Source organism: Peromyscus californicus, unplaced genomic scaffold, assembly GCF_007827085.1.
Source record: "Peromyscus californicus insignis strain IS unplaced genomic scaffold, ASM782708v3 Scaffold_17__1_contigs__length_78620276, whole genome shotgun sequence".
Lineage (NCBI taxonomy): Eukaryota > Metazoa > Chordata > Mammalia > Rodentia > Cricetidae > Peromyscus > Peromyscus californicus.
Genome location: NW_026294469.1, coordinates 4,029,843 through 4,046,951, shown reverse-complemented (window position 1 = coordinate 4,046,951; position 17,109 = coordinate 4,029,843).

The following is a 17,109-nucleotide window of genomic DNA, read 5'->3' as shown; positions in this document are numbered from 1 at the left end:
TATCTCAGTAAGACGCTCCGATGTGTTTATTAATCCATATCTACTTGCACACTCCCCTTGACCTTCAGTCACATGCCTCACTACTCAGCAGGCTTCAAACAAGATGCCAAAACTCCTGCTCTGTCTAATTGCACGATTTTTAGTTACTCCACAGTTTTTTCCAGAAGCATGAAAAATCCTTCCCTGCCTCTGATTCTCTTCTTAATGACAGTAGGAAAATACACATCACACTCTCAGGATGGTGTGTGCATATGGATACACATGTGTGTGGGTGCACATGTATGTGTGTGCAGGTACCTGTGTATAGGTGTGTGCATATTTATATGGAGTGCATGTGTGTGCATGTAAACATATATATGCACATGTCAAGTACAATGTGTGCATAGGTGCATATGTGTACATAGGTACACATATGTGTGTGAATGCATGTGTATAAGCACATTTGTGTATATGTTTCTGTGTGTGTGTCCATGTCCGTGTGTGTGTGTGTGTGTGTGTGTGTGTGTGTGTGTGTGTGTGTGTCCATGTGTGCACATGTGTGGAGGCCAGGACACAACCTCAGGCATCTTTCTTCACATGCCACCCACCGTTTTTATTTGAGACAGTTTCTCTCATTGGCCTGAATTTCACCAGTTAGACAAGGTGGCCTGGGTAATCAGCCCTAAGGATCCATCTGTGTCTGCCCCCAGAGCTGGACTTGCAAGTGTGCATCACCATGCCGAGCTATTTACAAAGATTCTGCAAATCCAGCGCAGGTCCTCACACTTGCCATCTCCAGTCCCATCTTCTAACTTACCACTTAAACACTAAACACCTTTCCAGCTCTTACTTCACTTTCCAAAATAAGGAAGCCTGTTGTTAATGAACTCTTGAAAACACATGAGTCTGTCCTCAGAGAAAGGGATACTGATTCTCTCATAAGGCATTCCATCAACACATCATCCTTTCCTGCTATCTCTAGAACCTTTGCTCTGTGATGACAGGCCTCTGTGTCATCTGGCATGGCTCCCTCAACATTTGGAATTCTGCATGTAACTTCCTTGAGTGAACATCTCATCTAGACTCTTCAGCTGCCATTTTAGACCATTTGGTCATGTTTGTCTTTTATAGAAAGGAAGAAAAGCTCTTTCAAGTCTTGATCAACACAATAGGGCCTGCCTGATCTGTTAAAAGGTAGCAATAGAGAGGACAGAAATGTCCATTTCTTCTCTCATCACTCTGCACCTGCATCCTTGTCCCCTCCTGTCCTGGCTGCCCACCTCATCTTCCTTGAACTTATTTAATTGACTAGTTCTTAAGAACACCTAGCACTTACCCCATGTCTATGACTCTGTTTATCTTGCTTTTATAGCATAGAATGCCTTCTTGCTGAATTCTACACATCAAAATACCCGCCCACCTTCACCAGACTGTGGCATAAGAAAACAGCATCAATTAACCTGAAAGTGTGACAACAGGCTAATTATTTACATTTTCTAAGCAGTTGTCTCCTCAATACTGAAATGGAGTTAACCTGTATGTGAAGTGATTCCACCATAGAGATAAAACTAGAACTGCCTGGTGAGCATGAATGACTTCAATCCTTTGCAAATCATAAACTCACAAGCAGAACCTGTTTAATTACCCGATGCTCTAGACAAGAAGACAGTGCTGTTTCGTCATAGTCACAGATACATGAGGGAGCAATGAATTCACACACACGTTGCAGGAGAAAGGAAAGAGGAGATAGAAAGTAGGGAAGCAGGACAAGGCTCTTCCTCTATTATTGGGTGCATGTGTGAGCAGCATCCCCTGTAGAGTTCAGAGTTGAGCACGGAGTGCTGCTGTGGCCACCATTTCCACTAAGAAATGATGTTACACAGTAGGGCACATGCATACCTGGAAATGCCTTCATGTGGATGCTGGAGACCAAGACAAGAACATTTAGTCTTTCCAACTGCAGAAGAAATTGGCATTCCCTTCTTCCAGCATCCATGCACAGAATCCAAGTAACTGGTTCCTGTTATGTTGTGATTGTGAAATACACCCTACAGACATGTGCTTCAACACTTGACCCCAGCTAGCAGCTGTCAGGGGAGGTTGTGGAGCAGGAGGTGTGATGAGCAGAGTTAGGTCTTAATAGGGCAGGACTTCAGGCTGAGAGCTACTTCTGGTTCTGGGCCAAGCTCTCTTCTCCACTAAGATGTGAACAAGCCAGGTTGCAAACGCCATAGTACCATAATACAGTGCCATACAAAGCTGCCCAGCCACCATGCATGAGCATCCGAAATGAAACCTTCTTCCCATAGGTTGCTTCTGCCAAGCATTCTGTCACAGTAACCAGGAAAGTGACTAAAACTGCTCCTTACTAATTCTGCTGCGTGACAAGAAGGTGTCTACCTGGAACCTAAAGCCTCCGCATAACCCATAGATCATCAAGTTGTACTTACTAAGGCTTAAAAACAGCACCACCTTTCCGTGGCATCCCTTTCCCTGTATGGAAAGAGAAGGCTCTATACCACAGACTACCTCCTGAAAACAAGACAAGGCATCTGTGGTGCATGAGCCAGAAGAGTCTGAGCCCTGGGAGATGCTGATGCCAGAGCCTGATGGAGAGACCGAGAGCACGCAGAGCACTGGCGATGGAGAGAAGAGGCACTGAAGAGCCGCCCTGTGTTCTCATCTACACACCTAACTGGCACTGCTGCTTTATGAAGGTCCCTCGGCCTGGCTTCTCTCAGAGATGCCAGTCTTCATGCCCCTTCCCGCTGGATGTTCCTCAGACATCTCCAGCTCATCAAGTCAAGAACTGGTCTCTCCAAATCCCTTCCTGCCAAATCCAACCGTACGAAAACTCCAACCACCTCTCCCCTACAGCCCTAGCTTAAGTACCACCTTCAACAGGCCATTTCATTTGGAAATAGTTTATCTTGCTTTGAAATACCACCGACTTCCATTGTGTGTCTGTGAGTCAGCTTTCTGTAGGGGTGGCAAGCATCCGAAATAAAGCAGGCTGTGATGGCTCAGTCGTGCAAGCCCAACTGCTCAGGAGTCTACGGCAAGAGGATAGCCAACGTGTGAGGCCAGAATGGGACACACAGTGAGTTCTAGACCAGTCTTGACTACAGTATGAAACCCTGTCTCAAAAGTAAATACAATTTAAAAACTCAGAATAACTTAAAAGGAGGCAAGGTCTAAGGCAGGTGAGGTGGCCTGTTCCCATAATCCCATAATCCTATAATCCCTTTAGCAAGGCTAAAGGCAAGAGTATGAAGAGTTTGCAGTCAACCTGGGCTACAGAGCAAAGCCATTGAGGGTAATTTGGGGGCCTTGGCTTCAGAGGTTTGATCCCATGGTTAAATAACCCCACTGCCCTATGTCTGAGGCAAAGCCAGGCACCTCAGTAGACGTGGATGGGAGAGTGGAGCTGCTCACACCATGGTGGCCAGAGGCACAGAAACAAAGAGGAACGGAAAGGGCTCAAGAGAAATCATTCCCTGGAGGGCTTGCTTGCCTCTGAGGACCTGCTTCCTCCAGCTAGGCACCACCTCCCAATAGCCCATGAAACAATTGATCCACCAGTGCACCAAGCCAACCGAGGTCAGAACTCTCATGATCCAGTCACCTCCCAATGCTCTCCTCTGAACACTGCTACTCTAGAGGCCAAGTCATCATCACATGCCCTTTTGAGGGATGTTTAATATCCAAGCCAGAACAGTCTTCCCTGCTTCCGCCACTCACTACCACACAGCACGGTGCTAGCTTTCCCCTCCTGCTTTCGGATGTAAGATCTCATCTGCACTCATGAATTCTCCTATGCTGTTGATGAAGCGTTTTCTAAAGGGAAATAATTACTGTATTAATCAGCTTCAGGGGTAGGAAGATAGATCACAGACAAGGAGAGCAACTACTTTATAGTCATAATTAAGATTTACAACAAAATACTCCAGACCCATTTTTAAAATGTGACATCTCTATAAAAGCCCAGAGAATTTTGCTGCAACTCAGAATGGTCAAACCACTGACCCAGAAGTTCTGTAGAGCTTTTAGGGGGTATAAGAATTTTGTATTTCTTTATCTATTGAATTTGCACATGTACACATCCAGAAATATTAGCATATTAAAACTGATCATTTATTTTCATTGCAGCTAGGCTAAGAAGTACTACTATTTTTCTCATTTTCATAGGGGGAAACTGAGGCACTGGTGGTTTATATAATTCCCTCGAGATCACAAGATTAGTAACTCCAAATATCAGGATTCAAACCCAGACAAGGCAGCTCTAGAAAGCTTGTACATAACAGAGAAAAGCTGCCTTGGTCACCACTGCAATTACTATTATCAGAAAACGTAAAGCGTAGGCTGGTGTGTAGCTCATTTGGTGCAGTTCTTGTCTAATCACCACGAAGTCCGACGTTTGATCCCTAACACTACATAAAACAGCATGCTGGCACAGTCCTGTAATCTCAGCAAGTCACAAGTGCAGGCAGGAAGATCAGAAATTCAAGGTCATCCTTGGCTATGACTGAGTGAGTCTCAGGCTAGTCTGGACTATGTGAGACCTGAAAAGCAAACTTTTTAATGATGATATGACAATGGCCAAGGGCTGGAGAGTAGACTGTGAATATCCTAGAACACACCTCTTTCATTTTTCTCCTCTTGATGATAAAGAGGTGAATTAAAACTACACCCCTATCAATGACAACATTTGCACTATTTTGCAGCTGTGATCCTTGGACATTCTTGATTGGTGTTTTCAGAGCAAGAAGAGTAGAAAGGAATTGGGTTAAAATAGTTCTTTGTCTTGTAATTCAGAAATGCATGAACAATAAACATACTGGATGCTGTAACTCCACTTGTAGAGCAGCCCTGTGGATCAATGTCAAGTTTCTCTGGAAATGAAACACTCCATAAAACACTCTGAAAAATGTTTAGTCAATCCTGCTGTCTCAAGGCAGGCTATTTATCTTTCAGCCACCATGAAAGATTCATGACAATGTAGGACGGGGATGAGTCCTACATCCCAGTGTGTCTCCCTGTCCCAGCAATAGGGTCTGGCATCGGATGAGCTCATTACAAGCTTTTTTAATTTAACATTTGCTTATTATGCATTCTTTTTAGTGCTGTTAAAAATCCCAACTCTTCACTATTTAAATAAATGATCCCCAAGAATAGGGTGTGGACAATATTAAGTCACTGAATCCCCAAAGCAACAGAAAGTGTGCCTTTAAATTCAGAGGATTTCAGAAAGACAAATATGGTATGAAAATTTGTAAGTGGATATTATCCATTGAGTGAATGATAATCAGTCTACAACTCATAGACCCAGAGAGATTAGGTACAGAGGTTTCTTGGGGTGGAGGATGCATGAATCTCCCTGGGAAGGGGAAATAGAATAGACTTCACAGGTAGACTGTGACAGGTGGGGACAGGAGCAGGAAGGAGTGGGGTGGGATGGAGAGAGAGAGTGTGGGTAAAGACGGCTGAAACTGGGGAGCATTTCGGGGTGCTGTGGAAACCTAATGCAGTGGAAACTTCCTGGAGTCTGTGGGGATGACGCTAGTGAGGACTCCTAGTAATGGAGGATACAGAGTCTGAACTGGCCATCTCTTGCAGCCAGGCAAGGCTCCCAGTGTCAGGACTGGGCTGTATTAGGTTGAGTTGTTGGCCAAGGAGGTCCCATGAAGATTCCCAAACAACCCAGGCTGATGCCAGGACAAAATGTCACTCTCTGAAAACTCAGAGTGGGACCGCATTGCTGAGGACAACATCCACACAGCTCACTGAACATAGAGAGGTCCAGCTGGCACCTGTATGGAGCCTTCACCCCTATGTTCTAGTCTCTTTGATGCAGGAAGGTACTCTACAGGCTATGGAAAGAGAAGCATGGACACCAAACTAGCCACAAAACCTTTGACCTACAAGCTGCAAGATGTGCTGGGACAATGGTGGCACAGAACTTGTGGAAGTGGCCAATCGATGTCTGATTTAACTAGAGGTCCACTCCACAAGAGGGAGTCCATGCCCAGCACTGCTTAGATGACCAGGAACCCAAGACCAGATAGCCCAGAGACATAGAATGGAACCAAACATGATTGATCTAAAAGGAAAAATAAAATCAATGGAATGATTCCTGTGATATTCTGCTATACTCAGAATATCAGTGCCTTATCCAGTCATCATCAGAAAGACTTCCTCTGGTGGCAGATGGGAATAAATGCAAAGACCCACAGCCAGACATTATAAGGAAAGAGTCTAAATTGGAGGTCTCCATGGGTCCCTCCCCTCGGAGCTCAGTGAATCCCAAAGACGAGGGGGAAGGAAAGCTTGTAGAAGTCAGAGGGAACAGAGGAGATCAGGAGAACATGGCCCATTGAATCAGCTAAGCAGAGTGCATAAGGGCTCACAGAGACTAAAGCGGCAAGCCTGGTTCTACCCAGGTCCTCTGCATATATGTTGTAGCTTGGTGTCTTGTGGGACTCCTAACTGTGCGAGTCAGTGTGTCTCTGACTCTTTTGACTGCTCTTGGGAACCTTTTCTTCCTGCTGGGTTGCCTTGTCCAGCCTCAGTGTGAGGGCTTTTACCTTGTCTTGTTGTATTTTGTTTTGTCATGTTTGGTTATTGTCTGTTGGAGGACTGCTCCTTTCTGAAGGGAGACAGAGGGGGAGTAGATCTGGGGAGGTGGGGGTCTAGGAAGAGTAGAGAGAGGAGAAGCTGTAGGGATGTATTGTATGAGAGACTAATCTATTTTCAAACAATACTCTGCGGGTTCGCTTTCTCTGGGAGGAGGTCCACCCTGTGCTTCTGGCTCCTCTTGGCTGACCAGCAAAAAGAAATCACAGTGACATACTTTTCAAAAGCAGGAGAATAAAAGCAGATTCCCAAGCCCCTGGGGACCTGCGATTCCTGATTGACCATGAGGGAAGGATGGAGACTCAATCCTGTCAGCAACTTCAGGACCTGTCCTAGGAGGGACACTCTATCACATTGGAGATAAAGACTGGGAAGAGACAAGCAGAATGGAAACAGGATGGGGATGTGTCCACCTCCTCACCATGTCCATGTGCAGGGGGACCACGGAGCAATCCAAAGGAGTGACTCCAACTCTCTCTAGACTTCATGAGCCTCTGGATGCCTCCCTGTCCAACCCCTCAAAAATGCATCCTTTAAATTATTAAAGTGTATGATGTGGTAGTTTGAATGTAATTAGCTCCCATAATCTCATAGAGAGTGGCAATATTAGGAGGTGTAGCTTTGTTGGAGTAGGCGTGGCCTTGTTGGAGGAAGTATGTCACTGTGGGGGCGGGTGTAGCTAGAGTTTTTCTGCCTTGCCCACAATCAGGACAAATCTTTGTCACCCGCCAGTCCCACAACCGCTCAGACCCAACCAAGTAAACACAGAGACTTATATCGGTTACAAACTGTATGGCCGTGGCAGGCTTCTTGCTAACTGTTCTTACAGCTTAAATTAATCCATTTCCATAAATCTATACCTTGCCACATGGCTCATGGCTTACCGGCATCTTCACATGCGGCTTGTCATGGTGGCGACTGGCAGTGTCTCCCTCACCCAGCTTCCTGTTCTCTCAATTCTCCTCTCTGTTAGTCCTGCCTATACTTCCTGCCTGGCCACTGGCCAATCAGTGATTTATTTATTGACCAATCAGCAACACATTTGACATACAGACCATCCCACAGCAGGTGGGCTTTGAGGTTTCCTACACTTAAGATATCTCCCAGTATCTTAGTCCACTTTCTGTTGCCTTCTGATCAAGATGTAGCCAGCACCATGTCTACCTGCACGCCACCGTGTTCACCATGATGATAATGGACTGAACCACCGAACTGTAAGTGAATACCATCAATTAAATGTTTTTCTATATAAGAGTTGTTGTGGTCACGGTGTCTCTTCACAGCAATAGAAAACTTAACTAAGACACATGACAAGAAACTCACAGGAACTTTGACAATGGAAGGAGAGTCAGAATTCATCTAATTGTAGATGATGTTTGGAAGAAAATTATGACTAACCCAAGGTTAATTAGATTAGTGACAGACCCAGAACACACGGGAGGAAAGGCTAGAACCATGCTGCTGGGAGCACACAAAAGACACTTTCCACACACTGACTGCTTCTCTGACCTTGACTCTCCTCCACCCTCCATGTGCAGCAGGTACCAAGCCCCAGTCACTCCCAGACCAGTTTGAAATTCTGTTCTATCCCACATGGTATGACGTATCATTTGTTACTAATTGTTTTCCATTTCCTAAACCCATATTTAAACTTGGCATCAGTGACAGAGATTGCCAATTACCCTCTGGTTTCCATTCTGCCCTTTTCCCTCACATCCCTCAAGTCTGGCTTTAGACACCGTTAAGACTCCTTGTGTCAGAGTGGAGTCACATGACAGCAGTGTGAAGAGAAGTGATGTGCTTTTGTGCTTAAAGGAAACCCTGACCGTGAAGTTCCTGCCTCCCTTCTGATAAGGTCAAGTGGCAGATTAAATCTGCCCAGAGCAGGACAAAGCCACTTGTGGTGACAAAATAGTGCATAGAAAGAGTCTAGAACCCTCAGGGAGTCTAGGGACCTGCACCCTAGAGAGCTCCACTGGGGACAAACCAACCTCTGAGATACTGCGTCTTATGGGTCTCACTTACGGCCCTTATCCACCACCTAACAACATCCTACACAGGGATGGCCACTAGAAACAGGGTTTTAATTAATCTGTTCCATTTGCTGAAAAGATTATATAGCTATTGAATAGCATAACATTTACTCAAAGGCAATTGAAGTTTTTTACTGTGCCACAAAATCATAAACACACAATTTAGGGAAGGACTGATTCAAGGGAAGCAAAAGGGAGCTATGGTGAGAACAAGAGGTGCAGGTGTATAGGCATGTAGGTGTGCGGGTGTGTGGGGGTGTAGATGTGCAGGTATGCGGGTGTGTGGGCGTGTGGGTGTGTGGGCATGTGAGCATGTGGTTATGCAGGCATGCGTGTATGTGGGCATGAGGGTATTCGGGCATGTGGGTGTGTGGGTATGTGCAAATGCAGAAAGAGTAAGGAGTAGAAGAAAAGCCCAGGCTGGAGGTCCTGAAAGTCACCTTCGCCTGAGTTGTCCCCTGGTCTCCCACACTGTCACGTAGTGCAGAGAAGACAGCACATCCAAGGCCAGCCCGTCTTCTCTGTCTCCCGGCAGACATCCCTCACACCCTCTCAACAACAAGCCTAGGTGGACAGTGCTTGATGCAGCACGTTAGGTGACAGGGTGACATCGGAGGATCTGGCCAGCTTCAGCTATCTGACCTGAGTCCCTTTTCCTGTGGAAACCAAGGATGGTACAGCATCCAAGGAATGAGCCAGGGAAGCGGCAGGACCCACTCTCCGTGGAATGCTGCCTTGTGTAGGTATTCCAACCAGTTCTCCCCGGGGTCCCCCCTTCTAGACTATATACCTGGAGGCTACAGGTCAGAAACACTTGCATGCTGCCTGACCTGTGTGTTCCTTTTCACCATGGTTCAAGGCTTGCTCCTAACTTCCCGGAGTCTCCACAAACTACAACTGCTCTTTTGCCTGGGGCCAATATGGAAGCAGAAGAAAATGCATATTTAAACTAATTTTCAGAAAATTATATTCATCATTTTAACCTCCCATCTGAAATTACTTCACACACACACACACACACACACACACACGCACACACACACAGAGGAAGCGTTTGCCTCTATCTCTTACATGAATGAAGAACAGATTAGACTCAAGTAACCCTGTCTCCCTCTAAAAGGGGACCAGGTTAGACCTTCTCTGCACCAGAGAATGCTTGCTTAGAGTTGCCTTCAAGACACTGCTGCTACAAGAGAGCCCCAGTTCTCCCTGTCAGACCATACTCAACTGTCAGTGTAAGTACATTATAGTTCAACTTTTAAGTAAATTACTTTCACATGTATGGAGAGGAAAGGCTCCTATTTTTATGCCTAAGCTAAAGAAGAGCTGAGTTGAAAACAAAACCCTGGGCTCAGTAAAAAGAAAAACTCAAAGCTGGGCAGACCCACTGTGCAAGGAATATTTTGTTTAACCCAAGTGAGTGAACTCAGATCACCCAGCTTTGGCTTCCAAACTCAGATATAGAAATGTCTGGCACCAAAATGTCATCGGGCAGATTAAATGGTATGATGTGTATAAGTTGGAGTGGCATAATGCTGGTATTCTCCCATAAGTACAATCTGAATTTTCCCTATCCCTGCTTTCCCATTAAAACAAGCTAGCATGTTAGCTCTATACAGAATCCTGACCTTTATCCTTTTCTCTATTTCCCCCAAACCCTTCAGTCATGAGTATTGCTTTCTTGAATAATAAAAAATAGATATTTACAAAGATGCTGTGTGACCTCTGGGAAGAAAACTGGGGCCTCTTCAACCCACCTTCATCTCCTTCCCAACTTCCCAAAAGAAGCTTCAAGGGATTGTAGCATCTACATTGGTTTTTCATTGATAAAATGATGAGAAAATCTGCCATCATGATGAGTACTTAGTTCTTTTTTGAAGTCCACGCTACCAGAAAACAAGCATTTGAAAAACCTAGTTACGACTGAAAACTCAGATCAGTGGGGATTTTTTTTTTTGAGAGGAGATTTTACTGTGTACAAACTGGCCTGGAACTCTTGGTAATCCTCCTGCCCCGGCCTCCTGAGTAGTCTTTCTTTCCATATCTTGATTAGACAGTGGTTCTTGATATAAACTGAGCCAATCTCCTAAAATCTTGGTTGCTGTCTATGTGTGTTAGAGTATGTAAACATCTCATCTTCAAAACAATCACTTCGTATTCAGCATGTGTCCATTAAAAACAGCTTCAGACTTCATTCTTTCCTAGGCAAACACTAGCATACTCACTTGCAGACATGGAAGGATTTGGGTTGTGCACCTAGAAGACAAACAGTATGACCTTCCTTAGCAACGTTTGCTGTGCTTTTATTATGTTAAAAATGGGAGGTTGCTTGGGTACACAGGATGGGTTTTGGCCAGCTGTCACCTTCAGGATCTGAATTCAACTAGACATGATACCACAACTGCTGGTGGTAAACAATCTATAGAAACGTATGTTACAGTTCTTAGTTGTACAACATAGGGAAGCTCCTGGGTGTCCACACCCTTCAGTGCTTGAGGAAATCAGATCTATAATATGGAAACACAGGCAGGCCCTCTCTCCCCTATCCCAGCTCCCAGCCCTGTCTTCCTGCCCCCGCCTCCGGATGAAGTCTCTATGTATCCCAGGATAGTCTTAAACTGAAATCCCTTCCGCCCCAGCCTCCAGAGCCGTCGACGAGATTGCAGATATGCATCACAACACTGGGCTCGGTACCGTCATTTGAAGTCATCTTTCTCAGTCCATAGTCTCCCATGCAAGAGTGAAGGAAGACCTCCTACTCCAAACTGGGAATGAGGCTTAGAATTACATGATTCTGGTCCTGCTGTCTCCCCACAAGCTCTACCCACATCCCCAATGCTCTCCATATCCCAGATATTATTTTAACAATAGCTTTAAAGATCATTAAGTTTGTGAACATCTGTGTCTGGGGAACTGTGGGCAGCATCTGTGAGAGGGTGGGACAGGGGTCACTGAACATATCCACACTATTAAAAGAGGTGAGAATTAGCAGAAGCACTTAGAGGGGCTTCCAAGAGTCACTAAAGGTGATCAAAGCCTTTTCTCCCTCAATAAGACCTTAATTGTGCTGAGAGTTGCCATAGTTAAGCGGTGGGTAGCAAATAAAATGCCCTGGCTCTCTTTCCAAAGGGAAGCAAGGAAACTGTGAAACTGGGTTTCAACAAGAGTGATTTTCAAACTGCTGCCAGGAAAGTTACCGGAACATGAGTCCCAAAGGCGATGCCAACACAGAAGCTGGCACTCGCCACCACATCCTCCAATCCCCTCGGAGTCACGGGGTAAGGTGGGAAGAAGGGTTTGGGCAGCAGAGGTGTGCATATAGGGTGTAGGTAAGCAGGTGGTACAGGCGTGGCAATGTGAGCAAGCTGAGATCCCATCGGAGAGAGGCACAGCCGTGACTAACCCTCACATGATGTATTTTCCAAGTCCGATGATGGTTTAACTTGGTTTGAATCTTGCTCTATAGCCCCAGCTGGCCTCAGTCTCACAATCCTTCTGCCTCAGCCACTCAAATGCTAGGATTGCTGTGTGTGCCACAAAGCCTGAGGGAGGGGCATTTTGGAGTAAGAACACTCACCCTTCGAGTCTGCTGTCATTTGAACCTTGGCTAGCTCCCAAAGGCACCTGGTGACAGCTTGGTGGTGTTGAGAGGCGGTGATACATTTAAGAGGTGAGGCCTACTAGAAAGAAGTTGGCTGACTGGTCTATGCTATTGAGGATATTGGGACCCTGGCCCTTCCTCTGTTTCTCAGCTGCCATGAGGCGAACTGTTTCCCTCTATCCCACACTCCCCTCGTGATACAATTTGCTGTCGCAGGTCCAAACAGGGTCAAACAGCCGTGGACTGAAGCTCTGAAACCATGAGTTGTAATAAACATTTTCCCTTATTAGCTTGATGGCTCAGATATTTTGTCACAGGAACAGAAACCTCACTAACAGAGAGTCCCCTCCTCTAGCCACTCTCTTGTGGTATCATTGCCAGAACACAGCCCACACCACACAGGCTTCCCACAGCTGCCTTTCATGATAGAACAGGCAATGTCTCCCAAGAGACTGGGTGTGATGAGACTCCTCTGGGCTTTCCAGCATTCAGCTCACACTCTGATAATCCTCTTTACGAGTTCCTGGGTAGTCGACTGACGCTATGCTGAGGGTCTAAAATCTGACTTAGTTACATTTGTGTCCCAGTGCTCTGTATCATGCCTGGCATATAGGTCAAAATGTGTTGAATGAATACACATCCAGAGGAAAACAACAGGGAAAGAAAAATGGCAGAGGAGTTAGAAAAAGTGGGAAGGAAGCAGGGAAGGGGTGGATGGCAGGCAAGGTTCCCTTACTGTCTTTCTCAAGCTTCATTAGGCTTTCAACCACTTCCTTCCACCCATGCTTGCTGTTCTGTTCCCTCCAGACTCCCTCAATGGGCGATCTGAATTACCTGGTAAACCAACATTTGCTAAGGGATTAGTGAATCTGGGGGCAGGTTAGTCCCTGGGCAAACTCTGAACAGATACAGAACAGCCCCTAATTTATTTGATAATCCACTGCTAAGTCCTACAAAGAAGTAAAGAACATGAATCAGCATCTAGTTCAGGTTGATCTGAGCCCTGGCAGTCAAGGTAAAAGGCACCAGAGCACCCAAATATTTCATCTTTAATTTTCAAAGTTCAACAAGTAGTATATTAAAGGTGAATTTCTGGAGTTGTCATCTTCTCTAGCTCATACCTGAGCACTAAACCAATCTAGCAAGTCCTAAGGGGTCTAGCGGCCATAAAGAAAGCTCTAGATTAGGTCTTGAACAAGTATATCCAACCTTGGTCTACAGGCCACACGCACCTGAGGATAGTTATGGACATGGTCCAAGATACTTGTAGATGCCAATGTCATTGCAATGTCAAAAGGTTAGATATGCCTGGTCTGGAGAAAAGCTCCTCTGAGTCAGCCACACTCTGCAGTGGGGGTGCTTCAGTGGTTTCTCATTGCACTCAAAGTGAGGCTGGTGTGTCAGCACATCAACTGTAACCCTTCCACTTGTCCATATTTGCATATTCCATAATCCAGTCTCAACCTCCTTCTGATTACAGACTCTTCAAAGATGGTATTAACTAAAATGGTATGGGCACACACCTGTAATCCCAGCACATGGCATGCTGAGGCAAAAGGGATGAACTGAAGATCCAGGACAAGGATTGTAGGGAGCTGTACCTGTGTCAAAAAGTCTACAAGGCCAAATGGCTGAACTTGACAGTCATGAAAACCTAAAATGTGGCAGACCAGAAACAAATAATCCAGGGCTCTTTTTAAGGTCTTCAAAAGCACATCTGTCCCTGTGTCTGATGTGTCTGACATAGCATTATTATGGCTACCACAACCTTTATACAATGTATTCTTAGCAAGCCATTAGCTTCTGCCAATTCAGGAACTGAGAATGCCACCAGACAGCATTTGAGGCCAATAATACATAACTTCCCACTTCACCAAAAGTCGCTGCTAATGCACCCTCCAATGTGTTTGAACAGTATCTGAGGTTTCAACTTCCTTTCTCTGTCACCGTAAGAACTTCATTAGACCTGTTACCATTTTGGAGATGATAGTTGTTGTCATCTAAATTGGTGTTCCCAAGCCATGGTCACTCATATTTGGCTCCAGAATAAACTCTTCTTCTATTTGAGGTGCAAGCTGTCTTTTCATCAATAGGGGTTATCATGGGATACACAGTAACACAGTATTTCATGCTATTTACTTGTCTAAAATTCCTCCTACATCATCCATATCTCCCTGGTGAGTCCCTTCTTATACCTCAGGATCAACCCAAACAGTTTCAAACCTTACAAAGCCTTCTCTGGCTGCTCAAACTTGCTCACAGCTTCCCATGGCACTAAGTGCTTTCTTTCTGTCCCCCCCCCCAAAAATGTACTAGTTGAAAATTTTTTGTTTAATGTAATGTTAAACTAAATTACTAAGTTACAAAAGCCAAAAGGACCCAGATCAAATCTGATACATTCTCATCATCTCAACATTGTCTAACACAAATATTGGCAAATTGAGTCCTTGAAATGATTTCCAAGCTCCATTAAGCCATCTGGTCTACCTCTGTGTTAAGAGAGCAAGCTGAGGAAGGGAGACCCAGCAACAGGAACAAACTCACTATGGTTGCAGCCAAGAATTAGAAGATGGCTCTGTCAATGACCAGTCTGAAGATTCTCCCTAGACTGTACCTATCTCTATCTGAAGGCCCCTAATTCCCACTTTCACAAGTTCTTCATTTAAATATGATTTATTCCAGATATGAACTACTATTTAGATGATCAAATGTCTACACATTCCCATTCTGTGTGAGGATGAATTAGAAGGACTGTAATTTCTCTATCTTCTGGATATGCTTCGATTCTTATTTGGGCATCTCACAGCTAGGTACATAGTTAGCATGCAGGAGTGCTGACTACCCCCACTGCTCTATTCTGTGCCTTACAGAGGGAAATGCTGCATGGCAGTGTCCCTTTGGTGTAACTGCTGAAATGGCCTTCTTTCCCCAGTGAGGAAACATCCCAAATGATAGCAAGCTTCCCTCCAGTGGTGTCATTTTCAATGAAGCTTGCCTGTGTCATTTGCAGTTAGGGGTTCATTGGTCAGAAGTGTTTTCTAGAGATGTGTGCATTTGAAACCATTAGAGACATCTTTGGAGCTGCCAGCTAGCCCAGAAGTTTAATCCACTATATTAGCTGTAATGATGGTAGGCAGCTGCTGAAAGACACAGACAACGGGAAAGCAAGAGAGCCAGGCTACTACTGACACTCACGTGAGGCTTCAACAAGACCTGCACACACCCTGGTGCTGTACTTACTATAATCAATGGTGTTCACAATCCAGATTACCAAAAACACCCCCAAAATGTACAAGAATCTGAAAAGACCATTGCAGAAATCTGTGTGTATATGTCCATTGTAAGTTTCTATGCTGGAATTCTAGTATCCTTCCTGCACTGAGGGTCTGGGAGGTGATCTTTAGCCTTCTGATAACTTTCTGGATCATTTCTCAGCTGGAGAGTTTTATAAAGGAATCCCAGGAAATGGCAAGCACCAAATAGTGTAGAAACTCTCATCTCTGTCTGCAACCCAGGTCATCAAAAAATAAAGTGGGGCTTAAAAATCAAGAGAAAGAGAGTGAACTTGCTTCTTGCGGTCGTCCTAAAGGACCCCAGATTGGCACCCATCCATCTGACAAAAGATAGCTATCATCTTTGGCAGAGGTCCCCATCTGAAAGCAGCCGGGTGCAGTAGTAAAGCACAAATTACAGACTTGGATCCCTACTTGCCCATTCGAGCAGAGCACTAAGTTTGCTCTTTCTTTTTTATATCTCCAAATGTTTCCGAGTGAAGAGATGAGAAATGGAATTGAATCCTGAGGTTTCCTCTTTATCCACCTCTAAATGGGATCTTAGGAATTTCTGTGATTACCTTGCCTTTTATCCAGCCTGCAGTGCGACTCATCTGCAAGCACAAATTACCTCGCTCAAGTATTCTTAGGAGAAATAATTAGCCACATGCCCCTCCTTCCACACACTCCCCTGCATGCCTCGGGAGGCCGGATGCCTGACATAAATCATTTAGTCCTGAGCCCTCGCACACACCTTTCCCACTGGATTCCATAATTGGCAAAGTAGTTGCCAACTGGGTTTAAAGTGATTTGAAATTGTTTTCCATCCAGTCTTGCTGATAGCAAAAGGTTTCCCCTTTACCTCAAGCGTGAGTTACAGTAACATGATTGAATGTAACCAGTTATTCAGCTCAAGCTGCGATTCTGATACAGTATAGACAATATGAATTCCCCCGAGCTCTGTGAGGCCATCTCAATGGTCCGTTTAAGTCCAATTCAATTAGACTCACTATGGTTCTTAGACTTTCTTAGGTAGGTTTGCAGCAGCCCTCGGGGTTGAATGTGAGGCTGGTATTCATCTAGGACTTTTAAATTAGGTCTCAGGTGTCATCATTCTAAATGAATTATTACAGTGGTGTGTTCACACTGCTGTAGTTGAAGTTATGTTAGCATCTCCTCTCAACCGTTTTAATCCACTGTGGAACAAAACTTGTCATGTAAGGTCCCTGCCAGAGAGTGACTTTTTCCTTGCAACCCAGTTTTTCAAATAATTGGCCTACTATGTAAACACTGTGATATGCATTCTTTTTATGGAAAGAAGGAGAGACCACCTTCCTTTATGTTTGGTCTTTTGTTTGTAGGTGTGGATGCCTTCAAAGAACAGCTCTCTTATTAAATATATATAATAGCAGTGTCCAGTGTGGCGGTACGGAGGTGAGGGAGGAGACAAAAGAGGAAGTGTGTAAGTTAGTGGGCTCTTTTGTGAAAAATCCCACTGTATGCCTCTGTAGTCACTCCTTCTAGAGGATCAAATGGTGTTCCTCTTTCTTTAGCTTCCCAATCTTCCTATGAGCCTCAGCCATGACTTCAG